At 44.8% G+C, this 24,295-nt stretch overlaps 1 protein-coding gene across 1 annotated transcript in view; it reads right to left on the bottom strand.

Annotated features, from left to right (window-relative positions):
- Nucleotides 1-6,542: 6,542 nt before the first annotated feature.
- Nucleotides 6,543-24,295, bottom strand: part of LOC138570270 (uncharacterized) — a 160,314-nt gene continuing 142,561 nt past the window's right edge. Inside the window, exon 5 of the mRNA XM_069649038.1 lies at nt 6,543-6,928. The gene's annotated coding sequence lies outside the window, so the exon portion shown is untranslated. The remainder of the gene's footprint in view (nt 6,929-24,295) is intronic.

Here is a 24,295-nt window from a genome sequence, read left to right on the forward strand (position 1 = left end):
TGCCCCATGCTAAGGTGGGATTTCCCTGCCTGAACGAAACTAACGAAAGTCTGAGTCAAACAGTTGAACTTAAAAGTCAGTCTGTGTCTAAAACCAGACTAAAGCTACAAAGTGTACAGGAATGTCAAAGTAAAAAAAAAATAGTGTTCAACACAAAGTTCTGAGCTCACAGCTTTCTCTCAGCTCCCCCTCTGCAAGCCTAAGAAAGTTCCATGAAAAAGTCTCAAAGTTTACCTTCCTTCTGATCAAGGTGATATAATTCAGAACCAATCCTTGGGGTTCCCTTCCCAAACTTTCAAGTAACACAATCCAAAACCAAAAGAGTCTTGAGACTCCGGTCCCAAGACAATAAGTGTAGTTCTTTATGCCTCAGGGTTCCCTTCCCCAAGACTTCAATGTCACTGTTTACACTTGCTTCATTTTTCTCCTAAAAGTCTTAATACAAAAATACTGGTTCGACCTGACCCTCCTTTTGGCTGACCTCACCAGTTCCTTTGTAGTGGTGGTTTTATTGGGCTGTTTCACCTTTCATCATTCAGGGCTCTCTGGCCTAGGCGCAGTTGACAGACCACACGGTCCACGCATTACAGGTCGCGCAACCAGGATCGATGGCCTCCTCAGCCCACATAGGCTCCTTGGCATGTGCTCCTGTGCACCAAGTCACCCTTGCATAGTTCCTTTTGTTGACCTCTTGGTTAAGTGTGTAATCTTGCCCTGGCTTCTCCGTGATAGGCTTGTGGCCCTGCCACCACATGTCACACACCACTTGCCAAATCTTTATCTTGCCACACTGCATTCACTCATAAATGCTCACCGTTTGGATTTCATAGCCCTCAATGTACTTGACTTCAAGGTTTGAGTTAAATTGGTGTGCAAAATATATTCAATATTCAATAGTCACTAGTGTTGCTTAATTATGTTCAGTAATCCATATGCATCTATTTGCTTCAATGTTAAAGTTTCATTTAATTCAGTGATCTATATGCATTTTTTCAATTCAATATTAAGTTTCTATGTAGTTCGGTATTCAATATGCATTTGTTTGCTTCAATATTTCATTTCCATTTAGTTCAGTATTCAATATGCATTTGTTGGCTCCCTTTTATGGACCGTTACTCACCCGTGGTACTTTTGGAGCACCTGATGCTTAAGCGCCCGTCCGTCACTCAATAGGTTTCTCTTTGAAGGCTCCCGTGACTTCCTCCCAGCTTCCAAAGCCGGGAAAACCACTGGCACGTGCCATGATCACTCGCTGTGTGTTTTATTCCACACTCTGGTACCGCCAATGTTTCTTCCTGGATGGGGATGGCATCCTCTGAGCTCCCAGGCTCTTCAGCAGCTCCTGTTGTTTGTGCTGAATAACAGTCTCCCAGGCTTGTGGGAGGTACACAGCCATACATATTGCGTCCCACAAGTCCTCTGGGATTGTTGCCGGCATCCTGGCTCAATCTCCAGCTCTATGATGGCTGCCTCCTCTCAAGGGTCTCCTGCTGCCCTCCATGTTGCGCCCTTTCCTGCTGGGCTGGTCTCCTTTTATACACCTGGTGCCCCTTGACAAGCTGCAGGTGTGGATGTCCAATTAGCCCTGCCTGACCACAATCAAAGGGACATGCCTGACCCTCACAACTGTTAGCAGGCATCTTCCTCATCCCAGTACCAGTGTGGTGAAAGAGTTTAGTTTACATTATTCTTAGTTGCTTCTTCTCCGTCCCAGTACTGTCAAGGGTTACATGTCGGAAAATGAGGGGAACTGTCTTATAATAGCCCATTAAGGTTGGGGGAGGGTTAGGTTGGTTCCCAATAGGGAATGGGGGATACCGCGTCTCACCCAAGGGCACCCCACTCCCACAGGACCCTCCACCCAGGTGATCCTCCCTCGTTTCACCACCTGCATGGTCAGTGATGGCCTTTCCCTGGCCACTTGCGCAGAGGATCCAATGAGAATAGGAGTGAGCATACCCTCAGGTTTCACACATAATAGATTGGCATTTTAACAGCAAGTTGTGTCTTTTAAAAGCTCTCTCAACCTAGTTTTAGAGTGGTTCAGGGTCTCTGATGGGCTGGATAAATTCCTCACTTGAGTCTCTGTTCTTGAATTTGAAATCGAGCCTCCATCCCCATCAAAAAGACCTGTGGTGTTATTCACCCCTTGGTAAATCCTGTGGTAATCCTGGTGGGTTGGCCGAACTGACCCAGGAAAACTTTACTTTCCTGCAGGCTATATTTTGCCAATTTCGAACACTCATGCTTGGCAACCCAGCATACCCGAACAAAGGCACACAGTGGACACAGGAGTGATCAGCTATAATATTTGTGTGGGTTACACAGGGCCGAAGTCTATGAGAATCTCTCTAAAACTAATCAGGCAAATACCCATTGTCTGAGACACGGTATGTATTTGGTTGCTACCACAGAGCCCACATGTTAATCTGAGCCTGCAAACGGATTTGGGTGGGATCATGATATTCATGTGAGATGTGGTTACTTGTACAATGATTCAGGCGAGTTCGTAGAGAGAAAGTGATTTTGGGAATCTCTATAAGGAACCATCAACTTCCTGGAAGCAGATTGTGGGCCCCACAGCAAGCATACCATGGACAAGCAAGCAATCACTGACATAATTTGTCACCAGAATGTGGAGAACCTGTTCAAATTATGAGGCATGCATTGTGTTCCCCAAGCTACGGATAGAAATTATATTGACGCCATTGGCCATTTACGCAAAGCCCACAGATAGATGTCAGGGACTTAGCCATTCTGCCTCCCACTTCATCACTTTATCCCAGATCTCTGTGCCAGTGTGCCTACCGCCATCAAATCCCTGCATGCACAATGTGGCCCCTAAATGGGCGGCATGCTGTTGCGGTGGTGACACGTCTTGCTCACCAGTGCCACCATCAGCGGAGGTGCTTATCCACTTGTCCACCTATTCTTTGTGAAGTAGACTTTCCAAACCTCCAACCTGGTCAATGTCTTTCTCAAAGCAAGAACTGGAGCATCCTACAACTCCGGTATCGCCTTACGTGCAAAGTAACTCAGCACGTGCCATCAGTTTCCTAAAACATTAGTTGTCAACAAAGGCATGTGGCAGAAGTTATGCGGTCAACATTATTCAACAGCAGTACTCGTGGATGGCAATGATGATATTTCTGGCTGTGCTCAAATGACTTGCTGAGCCTGGGCTGACACATAATTATTGTTTCCCTGCAAGTTTACCAAACCGTTCACTTTCGTGTTAGCAGTATTGGGCAGTACCAGCATGTTGCCATGTGTTCACTGATTCCCCTGAGGCTTTTGCAGACTATGTTATTCCCATACCTATGCATGACGTTGCCTTAGATGTTCAAGAATCCAGGAGGCACCCAGATGTGTCCATGGACAGGGCATTATTTTGGAACAGAGTGCAGGTGGCAATATGCAGCTCCTGAACATGAGCAAATCCTTCCTCACAGAAGATACCCACTAGTGGCCAGTACATGCCATTGGGGCTGAGGCAGGCACAGAGGAAATATGCTGCTCAACAAGGTGAATAGGCACCATAGGTGTAAACGGATCCAGTGAAGGCCTGGTGGGTGCTGACTTTGCTTGATAATGATCTACCCCACTGAGATTTTGGGGCCCTTGACAAGGTGGCACTAAGAAAGTGTGGACAAGGCTCATGCATTGTGGAATATCTGCAATCTGCTATCTGGAATATGCTGGCACCCATAATTTCAGAGTTTGCTTGCTCCTCCATGTGTCTGTCTGGGGCACTCCTGGAGCTAGGGCTGGACTCAGTATCAGCGTTCTCACACATATCTCTAAGCCTTCTCCTGCAACAAGGTGGGGTATAGTAAATGTCCTGGTCATCACTCTTACCAGATCCATCACCACTGTTGCCATCGTGAGATGCATAAGCCAAAGGAGTGGAAGGGGTACGGGCACAGCAGTGGGTTTGCTAGGCTAAGCAACATTGGGGAACACAGGCCATGTTGCCTACTGTGCTAGGCAGAGAAGCATTCTGCCTAGAACGTGTGTGATTGACTCTGGCCCTGCTGTCCCTGGCCTACTGCTGAGAGCTGCAACTCCAAACCATCCTCACTCACATCCTCTTCTGAAACAAATTCCATTGGAAGCTCCACTGGTGACACCTCAACAGACACCTGCAAAATATAGACAAGTACCCTGCTCTGTTCGAAACAGGGGGGGTGGGAAACATTCCAACTTTTACCAGACTCCGACGTTGGGGAAGGCGACAGATGTTGTGTGTCAGACATAGCCAAGCCAGTGACGACATTAGCGGAACTAGTAGCCACCTCAACAGATGTCTTAAAACTTGGAATTCTTAGAGCCGTGGTCAATGTGCTACTTCTGATTGCAACCTGGAGGTGGACTATGCTGTCACTCATGATTGATTCATACATTGCCACCAATGGCCACTATGGCTGCTTCTGCTGAAAACCATGAACTAGGTCCATGCTTTCCTCTGCACTTCGGGCATTTGGCAACTAGCCTTGAAGAGATCTTCTTTGGTGTTGCTAATTGCCATAAGCACCTCAAACATTGACAGCATTCATTGATAGTGTTTATTTAATAAAGTGGTCGTGTTGTGCTGCACCTGGCCTCAACTGTTGAAGCAAGATGCAATGCTTCATTCATCAGGAGGTGCTGGCATCAAACATCGAATGGTGCTGGCACTTATACCACAGCCTGAGTGATCAGCAAGGTCATGCAAAAAATGTTTTCACAGCATTATACTTAAGCATGTCATGCGTAAGCGCATGTTCAATCAAGCCGCTGTAGTGAAAATTCCTCGTCCATCAATAAAGGAGTATTTTGCATTGTATCACACGTCCAATCACCCTGCCACGCTGTCTGAGTCAACAGCAAGGCCCTGCAAGCAATACTCTTCCCTCAAAGTGTGCTAAATGAAATTCAAGAGCGCTAAACCGAGTTTTATGTGAGCACATCTTCAATTAAGCCACCCCAGTGCAAATTCGTCATCAGTCCAGAGTATGCTAGCACTGATGCCACTGCCTGAGAGATCAGCAGGACCCTGCAAGTGTTTCCACCATTCCCCAAACACTTTTTGCCATCCATCAAAAAGTGTAAAGGAATTGCAAATGCTTTTGTCAGCTATTGGACAGAACCAAGTTGCATGTTCATTCAAGTAATTCCAGCACAAGTTACTCTCCCTATCTTATCACTAATGCCATTATCTGAGTGATTAGCAAGACTCTGCATACAGTTTTCCCCCATGCCCCAAATATATTTCTCCTTCCCGCAATGCATGCTAATCGACCTAAAGCAAATTCTCATGCTTACATCAGCTATTGCACCAAACCAAGTTGGGTGTGAGCATGCCTTAAATTAAGGAAACCCGGCGCAAATTATTCCTCCCCCAGGCATGTGTCATGCTGCAGGTTTCTTTTCTAAGTTTCCAGGACTCCTCCGGCTCAGACGAGCCCGGGAAACTTAGAAAAGAAAACCGCAGCATTTATAAATACAACTATGTTGCATTTATGTTTGCTGTGGCTTCAACTTTGAGTCTCCTGGGCGTCCCCAGGTCGGGGAGCCCAGATGACTGAAAGCGAAAGCTGCTGCAGTCATAAATACAACATGGTTGTATTTATAAATGCTGCAGTTTTCTTTTCTAAGTTTCCAGGACTCCTCCGGCTCAGACGAGCCCAGGAAACTTAGAAAAGAAAACCGCAGCATTTATAAATACAGCAACATTGTATTTATGTTTGCACTGGCTTCAGCTTTGAGTCTCTTGGGCTCCCCCATTCCGGGACAGCCCAGGAGACTCAAAGCTGAAGCCACTGCAAACAAAAATATATTTTATGTTTTCGGTGCTATGTATATATATTTAGCACTGGTGCTAAATATATATTCATTGTTAAGAAAAAAGAAATAAGCACTTACCTGCATGCAGCCTTCCTGTCTGCATTCTCTACTCTGCTCTCCAGCAATAATGAGGGATAAGCCACCCAGTGGTAGCTTTTGTTTATTACAGCTGGCTGGCTTTTGCTTCATTAGTGCCGCCAGGGCAGAGCTTAACAGGAGCACAGGAATCTCATCCATTTCACAAAATGGATACCTCCTAGTGCTTGAAATGTGTGACTTTGAGCCTTATTTTCTCAAAACTTTACAAAGGAACTGTCTTAAAAAATATTTTTTATATATAATTTTGATCATGGCCCATCTTTTGAGCCAATAAAACTTTAGAGCGAACTATCCCATTAAATCATATTCTGTTCAGATCTGCCAGAAATCACCCCTAAAATCAATGCCTAAATTCAAATGCTCCAGCTGTCAAACAGCAACAGATATCACCCTCCGCCCTCTATGAAATATTCTGGTGGCTGTTACAAAGCTTCTGAAGCAAGCTTCTTATATAGGCAGGTGAATCTGACTGCGCAAACTCGATTACCCGAATCTCTTACAAAGAGGAAAGGGTTGGTGAACCGAAATGGAGTGGAAAATCGGGTGATCTAAGGACCTTCAAATGTTACTGTCCTTGAGTTTCTGTAGTATACAATAACACCAACAAACACCGGGGATAGCCCCAACACTTTTGAAACTTTAATAGGGAAGTAGAAAATGAGACAATAACCAATCATCTGAGATAAACCTGAAAAACTGAAATTTAAAAAGAAACTGCAAATTGAGGGTTGTGTTAATGTGAAATAAGCTCCATTTCCCCAGCCGTTCGTCCATCCTCTCTAGTCGCCGTATCACCTGCTTCTAGTCCCACAGTCCACATGAGAGGTTAGAATGCCGAGACTTGGCACGTGGCAGTGACGAGAGCAGCGGCCATTAGACTTCCACAGAAGCAATAGCAGGTGATGAGCTAGTGGAATTTTAAAACACTCCACGGGCGGTGCCTTAAGTTAAGTACGTGCCGAACAACCCATCTCAGCAAGCTCCAGACACATTCTCTACCGTCCTGCAGTTTAAAAGAAAACAAGAAAATATTCTTGAATAACACAATTTTTTTCTTCTTTTTTGTCTGAGATGAGGCAATACAAGATATGGGTATATCAGCAGTGACTAAAGGGGCAGACTGCCTTGTAGAGACTTTGGGAGATTTGCCAGCATGTCAGTGCTTCTGATAAAGTGTGCAGGACCAGTCATCTGTCTAGCGGCAACATGAACTACTTGCTTCAGTCTGATTTTCCACGGGTGTCCAGAGCTGCTAACTTTTTCAGTTTGATTATGAGTGACATTTCCATATATGTAGAGTGATTATGTGTCAAACAACTGTGTCTTATGTGTGACATTTTGAAAGACTTTATTCAGAGGTGATCTTAGTACTTTGAATCCTTATATTTGTATTCTTTGGAGTGCTGAACAATAGAAATCCCGGTGCAATGATAGTTGTAAAGGCAGATCAAGAAAATAAACAAATGGAATTATAAAGGAGAAGACAAGAGAAAGGATTTAAGTCGAGAACGGAAGAAAAACACATTAAAGGAGAAAGGTGGTGTTCTAATACTTTGGGGCAAGAAGAGCGAAGGATCGAAACTGGGAAGAGGCACAAAGAGGCTTAGGGAAGGTAAGTAGAAATAAAGACTGAGAACGGAGAGATTGCGCAGCAGGGAATACAAAGAAATAACAGACGACAGATAAGGTGGAGCAAGACCATAGAGATATTTAAAAATAATGCATACAAAATTAAATAGGAGACGTGATTTAAAATACTACCAAAACAGTGACAGAAGAGACGAGAAAATGGAAGAACATGGAGGAAGTGAAAGGAAGGTCCGGATTGAGAGATGGTAGACAGAACAAAGTGGGGGCAACCTAATAGGCAAGGAGATCAAACAAAAGACAGAGACAGTAGAAGAGGCGAGAGAAAATCCATGCATAGACACAGATAAGAAGGAGTGAATTTGTTGGATCTTGGTGAGATGGAACTTACAGCTAAGGGCAGTAGAGTTAATATGGTGGGAAAAGCATAGAGAGGAATTATACCTAAATTGCGTGAACAATTAGAAAAAGGCAATAGATCAGGAGGAAAAGAGCAGAAGGGGAGAAGAAAGAGTGGAAGAAGTCAGGAAGAAATGATCCTCTGTCTTGAAGGGATCAAGAGGAAGAAAGTGGGAATTCATCCGTTGCTGGATAGTGGTCAGTCATGCGGAAAGAGAAGTATGAAGAATGTCAGAAAAATCAGAGAAGGAGGAGCTGTGCATCATCAGCATAGAAATTAAAAGAAAAAACAAATTTAGAGATGATATCAGAGAGAGGAGATGTGTACAGAGAAAAGGTGGGGGCCCTAGAATGGAACCTTGGGGAACCTTGTATAAGAGAAGGAGAATAGGTACCGGACCAAGAAATAGAAAAGGTGTGAATAGAAAGATAGGAATAAATCCAGTGAAGGACTGAGTCAGAAAATCCAAGGGAAGAGAGAGAAGAAAGAAGGGTAGTTTGATCTAAAGGGTCAAATGTCATAGAAAGATCAAGGAGAATAAGGAAGGAGTACTGTTTGGCGTCTCTGGTAGTTAGGATCGAGTTAGTGATGTGAATTAAAGCAGTTTCAATAGAGTGCATGAGATGGAAGTCCGATTTAAGAAGCGAAGAAGACAGTACCAGTGAAGATAGGGAGAGACTTGAAAGAGACAGCACACTGAGGTAGCTCAGGAAGAAAGGGAAGAAGGGAGAGGTGGATCCAGAGAAGGCGTTTTCATGATGGAGAGTTTTACAGCACGAATAAAGGCAGCGGGAAAAGTAGAAGAACTAGTATAGTTGATAAAAGAAGAATGATAAAGAAGAATTGAAGGAAAGAGTTTGGGGATAAGATGTCAGGGCAATGGGTCAGTCTGGGAAGCAGTAGGGTGGAGGATAGAAAGAATGGTAGTTCGCTCAGTGTCAGAGACAGAAGTAAAAGAGGGCAAAGAAGGATGAAGAACAGGGGAAGAGACGGGAGAAAGAAGGGTGGAAGAGGAAGCTCATAGTTGTGAGATCTTCATGGAGAAAAAGTTAGAGAAATCAAGGGCAGATAGAGAAAGAGAAGGAGAATCCAAAAAAAAGGAGGAGAAAATAAATGATCAACCAATTGGAAAAGACGTTGACGGTGAGGAGAGAATTGATGAAGGAGAACAGAGTAGTAGGATGTTTTGGTGAGGCGAAGAGCCGAATCATAGGAAGAATGAAGAGAGGTGAATAAAGAGAGACCAGAAAGGGAGGAGATTTCCTCCAGAGCCTTTCTGTCTACCTAAGAATGAAGCTCGGGTGACAGCTAAGGCAGAGAGGGTTTCTTCATTGGAACAAAAGAGCAAAGAGGTAGAAACGTGTTTAGGGTGGAGGTCAGAGTAGAAGAAAGACAAGCGATAGCTAAGTCAGGCAAGTAAGAGGCGAACGTAGTGATTAGAGGTAAAGAAGAAATAAGAATAGGTCAAAAGGACGAGGGATTAAAGTTCCTAAGATTACGATCACACAATGTGGCGGGTTTTGTTCAGATTCAACATCCTTCTATACAATGCAAGTATCTGTAAAAAGCTTTAAAAGCCTTACCACTCATATAGTGCTTATACAAGTTCTCTAAGCATGCGTATACTCTGTAAAACCAAGAGCAACCTGAACTTTTCTGTGAGGAAACCAGGGCTCTAGGGATGTTGTCATGAGTGAGCAAAGACACAACTCAGATTATAGTGTGCACATAATCACTTAATGCTACAATTATATATGGATCATCACTAAACTATTAAACCACGCCTGAGCGGGACTTTCTCGATAGCAGTGACTAAACTGAACCGAACACTGCTCGGTGATCCCAACCCATTTCTGGCTCAAGCCACCTCTTTTAGTGCCCGTTTTGAACTCCCTGCTCAATTTCATGTCTGTTTCCTAGACACCTGATTTGACACCCTATATTGCTTTCATACCCCGCTCCTTTGTCCACACAGGGTTCTCTGCCTGGTTACAGTAAGTGCTAAACTACGATGCTGTAGTTCCCTTCCTGAATCCAGTTAGCTCTGAGCTATGACTCGGCAGTTTCCACCTGCTCCCCTAGAAGTGCTGAAGAGTCACGTCACCACCTCAGACCAACCTTCTAACACTTGTCAATCAGCAGCTGTCTCATGTCACTTCTAGAGCCTTCCCGATATGGCTGGCCCCACTGTTTCAGCCTCACTCTGTTGGCATTGCACCACTGTTCTCAAATAGCCCTGTTTGTTTTGATGGCCATTACTCTGTCGGTAAACAAACTGGGCGCTTGATTACTGTGATAGAATGCCATCTGGTGGTGAAGGGATAACCAGAACTTTTGATTTTTAGAAATAAAAGGATGCAGGAAATTCTGTTTCTGAAAAGGAGGCCTGTTAATCAGCCCCCCACTTTCATAATGACCCATGCCAAAATCAAAGTTGACTTATTCGCCTTTACTGTGAGCATCCCAACATTTCAAGCAACTGCCCTTCAGTGGCAGTAGGGCAGGGCCAAAGGTCACATGCGCATCTGCTGCTGGAACACACAATTCCAACAGACAGAGGTTGTCTTAGTGAGGCGATTCACGCATGACCTGACTGGATGTGTATAATCTGTCAGGTCCGGGTGTGTCCACAACAACCACATGGGACCCTACCCATGATGCTGCCCCTATGATGCTCCCAAGGAAGGCCAAGATCTTTCTGCAGGACCTAGAGTTGGAACACATCCTGGCATGACAATGGCTTTTTTACACCAGGGTGGTGATTACTGGAGTCCTTTGAAGTAGGCAGACGGGAGAAGGGCTTAAAGTAGACAGGTGTAGCCCAAGAAACGGGTTCCACCATCTTGGATTCTGTGAGGGCTCCCTAACTACTCAATTCAACCTCTCCTTGCCCACTGTAGGAATTGAGAGGCCCTTCCCCCGCAGGCTATTGGCAAGTTCTGCCAAGTACAGATTGAAGCAGCAGGTTGCCACCATACATCCCTGTCTCACTCCCTTATAGGTCCGAATGCGAGTTGATATATTACCTCTTGCATCCAGCCTTATCCTCAGATGCCCCTTTATTCCAAAGTCTACATTCTAAATTCTCTGTCTTTCCTGTACAGCAGTGTGTCTTGAATGTTTTTAATTGGTTGTATGCATTGTGGTTTCAATGAAGTTCCACTTTTCATAGAAACTTGGTTGGAAATGTGTTTTTCGGTACCACCGTACCATTTTTGTGTGTACTGCATCTAGACCAAGCTATGCCCCTCCTGAAGAGTATAGAATGCCCTCGGTCCACATTACCAAAAGCGGCAAAGGAGGTATACCTGCCTGGCTGTGCCAGGTTTAGGTGCTGCTTAGGCAATGGACATGCTGGGACCTGCTTGCCTTGAATGATGGATTAATGCCTCCTGGCAACCCAGAAACACCATACAAACAGTGAGGCGTGTCATACCTGATGCACAATGCTTGGGCGGTCTGGATAATGAACAATGGCTGATGGCAGCATGAGGTGGCGGTGCCTGCGTGCTAGGAAGCCAAAGGTATGTCTCCCCCTTTTCTCAGGGCAAATAAATGACTGTAAACCCAACCTATATAAAAAGAGGCATGGCCCCGTGAAGAAGCTATTTGAAGAAATAATATAATGTACTAACCATGGAAGTGTATAGGAAAAGGCTTCTTGGCCTATCAAGCTCAGACTGTATTCAGTTATGTATGAGTTTTATGGTATCAATTCTAGATCTGTCAAAGTTTTGTATCATGTTTCCTGACTAAACTCTTGCTTATGTGTGGATTAGTGAGCCATCAGAATCCCTCACCAGAGCCTGTCTTCCCATTTTCTGATCCTGTCTCCAGACGTTAATCCCACGCATTCCTCCTCTAGCAAAATCTCTTTCTTTTTCAGCCCATGAGTTCATTTCACTCTTACTTGCCTACCTTTTCTCCTCTTTAATGTTTCCCTTTTTCTCTATCACTTCTTGTTTGTGACTCTATCCTACCTTTATCCATTGCAACTTTCCATTATCCTTCTCTTTGTCGTCACAAGTCTTTTCCACTCTCTTTCGTGTCACTTGCCTCTTATACTTTCATCATTTCCACTTTTTCCTTCAATTGTTTTTTTCTTTTTGTCACCCTCTCTCTCTGATTCCCATCTGCCTTGTTAGGGATGTGCCTGCTTGAGTTGGGTTGCAGAAGCAAAAGGCAATTCCCCAATGCATGACATTACATGCATAGTTCTTGGATTCTAAGGCATGGCAAGGAGTGTCAGTCTAGAAATGCGGATACCTCTACTTTGAGACCGCAAACGCATTTTGGTGGCCGTGAACCAACCGTCTCATGCACGATACGACAGAATATAGGTTTTCGAGTTTGCCAATGAACGGCCATTTTGATGTAACAAGAATCGCCATTTTGTTTTCTAACCATTGCTCATTGCTTTCTGTTCCTATTGCTTTGCAGTATATTTTTCGCTTACACTGCTCGACTGTGGAACATTGTTGTCTGTATAAAGGACAAGGCTGCAGGGCCGTGAGGATAACCAGAATTCGCTGAAACAGAAACGTAGGCAGCGCCAGGAAGAATGCCCGGCTCCCTCCTGAATGTAGCCTTGAAGCAGAGCTGCAGGGCATTTAATCATTTCACAGCTGCCAGCCAGTCTCGTTATATGGTAGAATATGTTAGAATAATACTGCTAAAAGGCTTGAATTATGCTGTTCTAACGGCCCCCCTTTGATGATCCCGCTAGAGCATGTCGGCTCCCAGGACGCGAATAGCACCTGATAGATAGCAAGGTCCGGAATGCAACTCCCCCCCCCGTATGTAGTTCGCTTCCAAGATTAATAACGGAAAGATCCCTTCGCACTCACAAATTGCAAATTGTTACTAGAATAGATGTTTGAAGGTGTCATAGTGGTCGGAGATGTCATCATCACACCAAGTTCAAAGAAACCCAATAAAGAAGGGGTGTTAACCATGTCATAGCTGATTGTTTGATATGCATTTTGTATATATGTAACTGATGTACGTAATTCGGTCTCTTGCGTCCCTCGAGGTCTAGAGATACACATCGCGGGGCGTGAGACCGAGTTGGCCAACTGAGACTTTTGCTTTGCAATAAAATCCTAGCTTTGGGAATACAACCTCGTGTCTGGCGTCTTTATCGTGTGTGGTGACCCGCCTTGTTTCCATAGACGTCAGGGTCACCTAGGGGCCCCTTTCAAGATGGCGCCCGAATAGGGACCCTCCCCCACTTGTTCCTTCGCGTAACGTTATAATTGAGAAAGGCAGAGAACGGCAAGGACGGGACGATCGAGCCGGGATCAAGAGGTGTTCGGGGCGCCCTGTAAAAGTGATGAGAGACTCCTTTGCAGATCTGCACACATCTGATCCCTGATCGACGTGCCTGGCTAGAGAACAAGGAGGCGAGGGTCCCGAAACGAGGCGGAAGCCAAAAAACGCAGACACGCCGTCCTTTGGTGCGTCAGTATACAGACGACTTGATTCATCAGGTGAGTCGTTCCCCGATTCAAAGTATCCTGATATTGGTTGAGAGTTGACTTTGCAAAATCAAATGCCCTAGGTAAGGTTGATTAACCAGGGGGAAGGTTGAAACATGCCTGGGGTATTGTCCACCTTAGCGGGGTCTTTCCGCTGTGGTAGACAATCTTTGGAAAATGGCCAAATTGTACCACCTGGGGGAACGCCGGCGTATGAGATGTATGTGAAGTATGGAGTGGGTGCGATATTATTCTGTGAGACTTGGCATAGGCAAACCAGAAAGCAACAAGACCATCAGTGGCCGATTAATGGTAGTTTTGAGATGGCGAGGATAGATAACTTGGAAAGGGTGTTGATAAGAAACAAAGCGCCTCCTGTAGCATTTGAGACTATTAAAGACTGGAGAAAGGAAGCAATGCTCTGATTTAAAAGCAGAGCAAAGCATGCGCACAGGCATAAGTCAAAAGGTGAGGTAGCGGAAGAAAAAGAAGAGGAGGAGTGGACTGGGAGTCTAAGAAGAGCAGGCAGGCGTGACCAGTTGAATATAGAAAAGATATACCCACAGCAAGAATTGCACATAGCAGATAAATTGATAGAAAATATATTGACCCATACAAAACAAGGCCCAAGATCAGAAGTAAGACCAGACACATCAGTAGCTATTGCCCAGACCCCGCCCGTAGTCCAAGCTCCCCCTCCGGTAGCTCAAGCCCTCCCACAGCCACAGATCGCGCATGTAACACTTCCTACTAGCCAACCAGGCCCAGAACAGACACTCGCTGTTCCCATTGTCCCCTCCGCATCTCCCGCCTTAGACACAGACTCGGAACCGTCCGTTCCTCCCGGGGTTGAAGTTGAAACCACGGGGGCAAGAGGCGGGACTGACCAACGGGAGTGCACGAGGGTAACCCGCAGCGCAATCAGCAAAGAAAGGAAGGTGAAATTGCAGCAACAGGCAGAGATGTATATAGATGGGAATGATGGGATGGCAAATTTGGCTTCGATATATGACTTTCGTAGAAGCAACGAAAGACAGGTAGTGTTGGAATGCATGCGTGAATATTTGGTGGAGAAATGGAAACAGCTAATTGGGAAATTACCACCGCAGCGATTGTTAGATTTGAATGCATTAGCACGCTGTAGGGAGAGGGATGAAGAAGTGAGAGAACATGTGTATAGACTTTTTGAGCTTAAAGATGAATTAGATAATGACCTGGGTACAGGAGTAAAGATATCGGGAGAAATAGAAAGGAAACTGTAGAGCCATATATACAGTGACGACATTCGATGTCATCAGTACAAAGGGGCGACAAGTTAAAAGTATGTATGCGAGAAGCGTTTAGATGGATGTCAGATCCTAGTATTCCCACAATGGAGATACACGAGATATTTGATGAATATTCCATGCCTATGAAAAGAAAAGGGCTACAATCGATGGTTGAACATTTATTAAATAAAGATATAAAAAACGATAAGGCCAGCCCGCCCGAAATAATGGCAGTATATAGAAGAGCATTAGAGCGAGGGACAGGAGAAACAGCCCTATCATTGGATCTGGGAATATTGTTACATCCAAGAGAAGGGGGAGGGACGGTAAGTGGGGCATTTCCTATGAGAGAGGTCCCAACTACCTCTGTGCCCAAAGTGGAGGTTCCCGCAGTGGGCGGTGCGGCAGCGCAGGTGACACCAGCCCATTACAATGCCCAATATGTGCATTTCGCCTTTTCCAGACAGGAGGTGAACAACATAAAGCAGACGATTCCTGATATAAGAAAGAATCCTGCAGGGTTTTACAAGGAAGTAGAGTCCTGCCTACAGTCATCCGTGCTTACCATGGGTGATATAGACCTAATATTCCCAGTGATCCTGCCAGCAGACATATGGAAACAAATAAGGAAGGTAGATGACACAACGGCCTTTGGCACCACATGGGTGGACTTGATAATAGAAGATAGAAATAAAGCGGTTGGAGGAACACCAGGACCGAACCTGGTGGTATTACCAGCACGTATAGTACAGAAGTTAAAAACAATTGTCCCAGAGAAAAGAATCCAATGGGACAAATTGACTGCATGTGTACAAGGCAAAGATGAGTTGGCTACAGATTATTTTAATAGATTTGAAGAAGTATTCACAGACTTCAGCGGGCAGGATGTGGGTTCAGAAGCAGGAAAGAGGTTATTTGTTGACAAACATGTGAGGGGGTTAAATCTTCCAATTCAGGATCTAATAATGACATCAGAGAGTGCATGGCAAGCAAAAACGTTGGGCGAAGTACTGCATATGGCCCAATATTATGAGCGCAGAGTGACTGCAGGAAAAGAAAAAGAAGAGAGGGATAGGGTAAATCTAAAGACACGAGTATTAATGCAGCAAGTAGTAGGACATAATAGAGGGCGAGGGAACGCACAAGGAAGGAGTAGTTCGAATATGCATGGGGGAACAGTGGGGCCGAATCAGTGTGCATATTGTAAAGAGGAAGGACATTGGCGAGCGCAATGCCCGCATCTACAGAATAGAAATGGGTCTGGTCAGAGGAGACAGCAGAGAGGACACCCAGGAGTGAATGGACCAAATAGGAATAGTATGCAGCAGCATCATAATAACGGAGGTAATCAAAACCAAGGCCAAAACCAAAATGCCCAAAACCAGAGTCAGGGACAGCAAAATCAACAATATGGAAATCAGAGTGGGGGAAATAGAGGGAAGAGTGGAAATATTTTCGATACACAGCCAAACACGTATTACAGTAATAGTAATGATTACATATCGGACAATGTGTTATTTCCCCAATAGGACAGCCCAGGACAGGGGTCGGAAACAGTGTCTATTCCCGTGAACCAGAGAGGCCCCGACGTAGAAATGAGAGTCGGGAATGGGGAGCACCGCTTTCTTGTAGAGACAGGAGCACAGAAGTGTTCAATAGACCATCACTTGGTTCCGAATATACCACTGTCAGGGCAAAAGAATATTTACGTAGGGTTCGCAGGTACACCAGTCATAAACCCAGTGTCCAAACCAGTCCCAGTTACCATAGGACCATTTACCAAACATTGTCCTTTCCTTCTAACAGAAAATTGTGGAGAAAATTTGTTGGGATAAAATTTGTTTAAAAAACTAGGTTCTGTTATACATTGCACGGCAGACGGAGTGTTTCTAACGATATGGCCACACGATGCCCCTGTGTCAGAATTCATGTCAGAAGCGTTACCAGGGGAACTAAGTAAAGTACCAATCTGTATATGGGCAATGCATGACAACGAAGTGGGATGTTTAAAGATAGAGCCAGTAAAGATTATTTTAGAAGAAGGTGTTACCCTACCGCGAATACCCCAATACAAAATTTCGGTTGAAGGTGAGAAAGGATTGAAGAGTATTGTTACCGATTTGGTGAAATTAGGGGTAATAGAGGAAATCACAGGCAGTACATGCAACAGCCCGATTCTTCCGGTCTATAAAAAAGGAGGTAATGAGGTACCATACCGTTTCATAATTGATCTACGCGCATTGAATAAGGTAGTAGATCCGCAATTTCCTCTAGTGCCAGACATCACTACAATATTGACAATGATACCTGTTTCAGCAGAATATTTTAGTGTAATAGATTTGAAAAACGCATTCTTTAGTATTCCAGTGGACAAAGACAGAAGATATTTGTTCGCGTTCACATTAGGAGGACGATCATTTACATTTACGCAGATTCCGAAAGGTTATACGGAAAGTCCAAGTATTTACAGTAGAGCATTAAAAGAACAGCTAGACATGCTGGAATTACCCGTGGGTTGTGTACTTTTGCAATACATAGACGATTTATTGCTAGCTGCAGACACAGAGGAGATTTGTAAAGAAAGCACTGTATTACTACCGTCACACCTAGCGGCACATGGCCATAAAGCTAGTTTGAAGAAATTTCAGTATAATCGAAAGGAGGTAGCTTATTTGGGCTACCTACTTTCGAAAGGAGGGAGAAGACTAACGCCAGAACGCATAGAAAGTATTTCTTGTATGCCTATTCCAAAGACACAAAAAGGAGTCAGAGCCATAATAGGCATGGCTTCATATTGCCGACAATGGATTGGTAATTTTGCGTTAATTGTGAAACTATTAGTGAATTTGACTAGAAAAGATGCGGTTATGCCTTTGCAGTGGGATGAGGAATGTCAGAGAGCATTTGATGGATTGAAAACTGCATTATGTTCGGCTCCAGTTTTAGGTACGCCAAACTATAAGAACATTTTTAGACTATTTGTGTGTGAAAGTGAAGGATGTGCATTGGCGGTTTTGACACAGGAACAAGGTGGAAGAAATAGGCCGTGCAGCTATTTTTCTTCTGCGCTGGACCCTGTAGCGCGTGCACTACCACAATGTTTGCGATCTGTCGCGGCGGCTGCTGCGTCAGTGAAACAAACGGAAGGGATGGTATTGGGGCACACTTTAATTTTGATGGTGCCACATGTCATAGACGTTCTATTAAATAGGACACAGACGCAACACCTCACCTCTGCTAGATTGACAAGATATGAGATTATCTTGTTCGCGCCCCATATCCAAATTATGAGGTGTAGCGCTTTGAATCCTGCAGAATTAATGCCACTAACCATAAAAGAAATTGGGAAGAATGAATCACCCCCCCACGATTGCTTTATGGTCACTGAGGAAGAAACCAAGGGGAGAGTTGATTTAAGTGATATTCCACAGAAAGGGCCGGATGGAGAGTTATTTTGTGACGGCTCATGTTTTAAATTACCAGATGTCACGACAACTGCCACATACGCTATCACTACCCTAGAGAGTGTTGTAGAAAGTAAAAGAATCCCCTATAATTCAGCACAAGCCGCGGAAATAATAGCAGTAACCAGAGCCTGCGAGATTTCTGAAAATTTGAATGTGAATATATATACTGATAGTCAGTACGCATTTGCAGTGGTTGATAACTTTGGTCGACTCTGTGCTGAGATAGGGTTTCTGACATCACATGGTGCCAGAATTCAACATGGCCATTTGATTGTACGATTGCTGTCTGCACTCACGTTTCCAAAGCGCCTAGCAATAGTGAAATGCGAGGCACATAAAAAAGTAACATGCAAAATAGGAGAGGGAAACGCGTTTGCAGACAAAATTGCGAAACAAACTGCCATTGATTTGAATACCAAGATGATGACGGTTCAGACAGAGGAAGTACCCTGTATGATAGAAGATGGAGTTGCGACTGTCAAAGAAATGCAGGCCGAGGCTACGGCCGATGAAATACAGGGATGGGCCGAGGGATCTGCTGAGTTGGATTTGGAGGGTTGTTGGGTGGACAAGGGAACTAGAAACTGGATGTTGCCAAATTCATATTTGACTGCAATGGTCACAATGGCCCACAGCCCTACGCACATCTGTGCAAAGAAAATGATACAGCACCTTTATACAGTATGGCAGAATAGAATGTAAACATAAAAAAGAATGCAGAGAGGTTGGTGCAGAACAGTATCACGTGTTTACAACACAATGTAGGAAAGGGAACAGTGACACCAACAGGCAGTTTTGGCCCGCCCTCCATGCCGTTTGAGGTAGTTCATTTTGATTTCATAGAAATGGAGAGGTGCCAACACTTAAAATACATCTTGGTGGTAATCTGTGCTTTCAGTAAGTGGGTGGAGGCATATCCTTTAAAAGATTGCACAGCAATGACTACGGCAAAAGTAATGTTGAAGGAGTATTTTTCCAGATTTGGCTTGCCCCGGGTCCTATGGTCTGATAATGGACCGCATTTTGTGGGTGCAGTGGTATTACAGATATGTGCTGGTCTCCAGATTGATAAGAGATTCCATAGTTCAAGGCATTCGGGATCTGCCGATCTTGTGGAGAGGCACAACGGGATTCTTAAATCAAAGATTAGCAAGATTTGTGCGGGAAGCAAGTTGAGTTGGGTGGATGCATTACCAATAGCACTATTATGCATGCGTACGTCTGTACAGGCTAAAACTGGGCTCTCCCCGTACGAAATCGTAATGGGGAGGCCGGCAAATGTTTTGTGCGCACCTCAGCCAAAACGACTCCGTGAGATAGAACATCCTGTGCTTAGTACTTATTGTGGCCTTTTAATGCAGAAATTGCGTTTGATTCATCAGCAGGTGCAGGAGGCATTACCAGTCCGGTATACCAGTCTGGGGCACACGCTGGAGCCAGGAGACTGGGTGCTGCTAAAAAACTTTGAAAGAAAGTCATCATTAGCACCTAGGTGGCGCGGGCCCTATCAAGTACTTTTGGCGATGCAGACGGCAATACGGGTGGATGGAAGGAAGTCGTGGATCCATGCCACCCATGCCAAAAAGATTCCAACTGCACTGAAAGTCTTGCCTGACACTGCTGACCGGAAAGAGACAGCGGTCCCAGAAACAAAAGAAACTGTTGCCAGTGAGCAGCCACCTAATCTGCCAAAATGAGAAGTGAAACTCGAAACAAAGCCTGAGACGATTGCCAAAAAGGGGGAAGGGCAAAGAGTGCCCCAACGTTGCCCAGCAGAATCGACATCACTGCTGACCGATGTGAAATCTGCTTTGCAGATACCAGCAAAACCAAATTGTGTACCCCTTTGGCGCCCACCAGCACTTGCCAGCACGCCAAAAAACAGATTTGCATCATTGGTGCGGCGCACACCAGCACCTGCAGTAGCGCCACAGGCTGACTTCAAGCCTGAATCTGAAAGTGCACCGGCACTGTTCACGGATCATACGATACCAGGAGCACGGTGATACAACCTGCGGCCTCAGAAGACAAAGTGATCCGCATTCTTTCTTTTTCTGTGTTTATGTCAACCTCTGGTTCAGCTCATGGACGGAGAAGGAACCAGGGGTGTAGAGGAGAGAAGCGTGAGAATTGTGCAAGTCGGACAATTCAAGACTCGCGGCTCCTCAGTGCGATCATAAAAAGTACATGTGCCCTGAACCAGAACGGACAAGCTGGGCGCACATGGTACTATGGCAAGTGAGATAATTGATTAACAGTACATGTGTCCGGAACCAGAGCGGACAAGCTGGGCGTACATGATACTGAGGCGATAACTGATCAAAGGTCCTCTGAGCAGTATAAGAAGGGACAAGTGATCTCGCCTAAAAACGAATAATCGAATCCAGGCTAAAAAGGACAGGCAAAACTGAATTGTGAGAATTCCATTGAACCTTTAGACATCAGAGCAAGCGCGACGAAGAGAGATATCCACAACGAACTGTGATAAGGAAGAAGAAGGACGACGAGAAACATGCCGGGACCGGTTCCAGCCTCCTCCTGCACTACAACCGCTGAGAATGAGTCAGTTATAAAGACTATAAGTTTAAGAAAAACGCATGGTAAAACAAATTGTATGCTGGCACTAACGATAATAATGTGCTTTATGAGCGTGGTAGCACCAATATCGACAGCCCTAATATTATGGTGGGTAGAAACAATACACCCATTAGAAATGTTTTTACCACTAATTAATATAACCACTACTGAAAGCCCGGTTCAGGTGATCACTTATACCCTACCCCCAATGGAAGAAAAACACAGGGAAGGTTTTGGAAATAACACCTTACTACTGATAATAAACATGACACATGCAATCCTGAAGAAAACAAACTGCTGGGTATGTGCCCATTTACCACAGCATGCCAGAAAAAGAATAGGGTGGTATGTGCAGCCATTACCATTAAGTTCTGCATGTAGTGCATCTTTAGGTGCAATGTTCTATGGGAAGTGGAATGAGAGTAATACGGGCCAATTGGACAAAACCAACATGAATGAGTTTGAGGAGATAATAATGAAGCCTGTGGGTTGTTCCATTTTCCATAAAGCACAAGTAATAGCCCCAGAGCCCACGAGGAAAAGTACACGGAAGATAACACGACAAAATAGACGAGATAGATTGTCCCCGCCAGAAAAAACATCTGTAATGACGTTTCGTGTAAGAACAGAAGGGGACAAAGATGCAATTCCCCCATCTTGCACGGTGAATTATAACCCAAGAACTGTCCCTTTTTGTCTAAAAAAGAAAGGCTCTTTTTCAGTCGGAACATATACTGGTTGTATGAATACAGTGGTACTAAAATGGGAAATAGAACCAGTATACGTAGGTGATCCAGTTTATTTTATATGTGGAGAGAAAGCATACCCTTGGTTGCCCAGAAACTGGGGAGGTACATGTTACCTAGGGCTACTGTTCCCAGGAGTATTCCTCTTGGAAACAGCAGCCATGGCCAGATTATCCAGAACTATAGTCAAGAGGACTAACGAAGGTGTTTTAATAGCAACTGATGTAGCGAAATCATTCATTCCATTCTTAGGGCAGATAGTGAACTCCTATAATATAAGGCAACTGTCCAGAATCCTAAAGAATACAATAAACACAACAACAGATATATTATTTAACATGACGTTGGAAGAAAGAGGAATAAGGTTAATGACGCTGCAAAATAGAATGGCTCTCGATGTAATCCTGGTTGATCGTGGGAGAATTTGCAAAATAGTGAGATCAGCATGTTGCGTTTATGTCGATGACTATTCCCCCACGATCTTTGAAGCAATAAAGAAAATGCACGTTCTAAGCTCTGAACTTCCCACGGAAGAAGGGAGCTGGGGAATAGGATCTTGGTTTTGGGGAATACTACTATCTTGGGGATGGAAGTTGATCTCAATATTAGTAGTGGTGTTCGGAATATTGCTAACGTGCTGTTGTTGCATACAATGTTTACCCATAGTTTGTGCAGAGGTAACTGAGGGATGTACGGAAGGATGCATGCATATGATAACAAAGAAAAAACAACCTCATGATCGAACTAGGCCAGACCCAAATGAGATGAGAGCAGTGAAAGAGTTGATTGCAATAGATATTGATGAAGACAATGATGTCCACGATAGCATGCAAGACTCAGACATAAGTACTTCAGATTCATCATCACTAGAGAAGGTTTCAATGAATAGATGAGACGTTTGGCATACGGCCAAAGGAGGGTTTGTCAGTCTAGAAATGCGGATACCTCTACTTTGAGACCGTAAACGCATTTTGGTGGCCGTGGACCAACCGTCTCATGCACGATACGACAGAATATAGGTTTTCGAGTTTGCCAATGAACGGCCATTTTGATGTAACAAGAATCACCATTTTGTTTTCTAACCATTGCTCATTGCTTTCTGTTCCTATTGCTTCGCAGTATATTTTCCGCTTACACTGCTCGACTGTGGAACATTGTTGTCTGTATAAAGGACAAGACCGCAGGGCCGTGAGGATAACAAGAGTTTGCTGAAACACAAACGTAGGCAGCGCCAGGAATAATGCCCGGCTCCCTCCTGAATGTAGCCTTGAAGCAGAGCTGCAGGGCATTTAATCATTTCACAGCTGCCAGACAGTCTCGTTATATGGTATAATATGTTAGAATAATACAGCTAAAAGGCTTGAATTATGCTGTTCTAACGGCCCCCCTTTGCTGTGCCCGCTAGAGCATGTCGGCTCCCAGGACGCGAATAGCACCTGATAGATAGCAAGGTCCGGAATGCAACTCCCCCCCGTATGTAGTTCGCTTCCAAGAACAGAAGCGCCATGCTCTATTCAATAACCGAAAGATACCTTTCCACTCACAAATTGCAAATTGTTACTAGATGTTTGAAGGTGTCATAGTGGTCGGAGATGTCATCATCACACCAAGTTCAAAGAAACCCAATAAAGGAGGGGTGTTAACCATGTCATAGCTGATTGTTTGATATGCATTTTGTATATATGTAACTGATGTACGTAATTGGCTCTCTTGCGTCCCTCGAGGTCTAGAGATACACGTCGCATGGCGTGAGACCGAGATGGCCAACTGAGACTTTTGCTTTGCAATAAAACCCTAGCCTTGGGAATACAACCTCGTGTCTGGCATCTCTATCGTGTGTGGTGACCCGCCTTGTTTCCATAGACGTCAGGGTCCCCTAGGGGCCCCTTTCAGGAGAATCCTATTATGCACACAACTCGTCTTTATGCAAAATATCAGCAAGAAAAGAAAACGCGATTACTCCCTCCAACACTCACTCATGCACCGCCCCCTACAGTCCTCCAACCAGGGCACAGATCACAGCCCCCTCCATAACGTGAGCCTGGTTCCTATGTCCATCCCCTTCTTCGTTGCTCCCTCACAGAACAATAAGTAGTGGGTTTATTTAATTGTCAGTGGGATCGGGTTGTGACTGATTGCATTTTGTGTTATGATTATGGAGGCACAGGGTACCATGTCCGTATGGTTGTTGAGCTTAATGGCACCCAGTATATATGCTTGATTTGCAGCGCGGTGGCAGCACTGGATGGGCGGTTATGGCACAATCCTTGGGGTTTTGCTAGAGATCTGCCCCCCTGCCATTAGGTAGTGTTGCCCATAGCAAACTTCGCCCACTACTGCCTATGCCGTCCTGACCTGGCAATGTCCCGGGTGCAAATGTCAGTCCAAGGTGGAAATGTGGCTAACCTGTTGCCAGACTCTAGCAGGTGCAGCAGTTCAACGCGGATCTATGTGATTACTGTGTCGAGTTTACTGCGCCAGTCGAAAATTGTGACTTTTTTCCTTTGGACCCCCATTTCAAAACATATATATGCCCCCCTCACATTAATTATTTACTGTACCCCATCCCCCATATATATATATGCTGAGAAAAGGGGGTCGAGAAAAAAAGCACATTTTTCGGCCGGTGCAGTAAACTAGGCGCAGTTATAGTATGATGCTGTCCAACGGCACTGATACTTACCATTGGCAGCACCCTACACCGGGGTTGAGAAAATTACCCGGCATGGGGACGTTCGACCACCGGAAAAGAAAGGAGCAGTAGGGGCTCGCCTATAGAGGGCACTAGGGCAGAGCCCCCCTAAATTTTTTTAACCCTCCCGTCCCCCTTTAGATAACCAGCAAAAAT

The sequence above is a fragment of the Ambystoma mexicanum genome, chromosome 1p (genome assembly GCF_040938575.1).
Source record: "Ambystoma mexicanum isolate Mex_15411 chromosome 1p, UKY_AmexF1_1, whole genome shotgun sequence".
NCBI lineage: Eukaryota > Metazoa > Chordata > Amphibia > Caudata > Ambystomatidae > Ambystoma > Ambystoma mexicanum.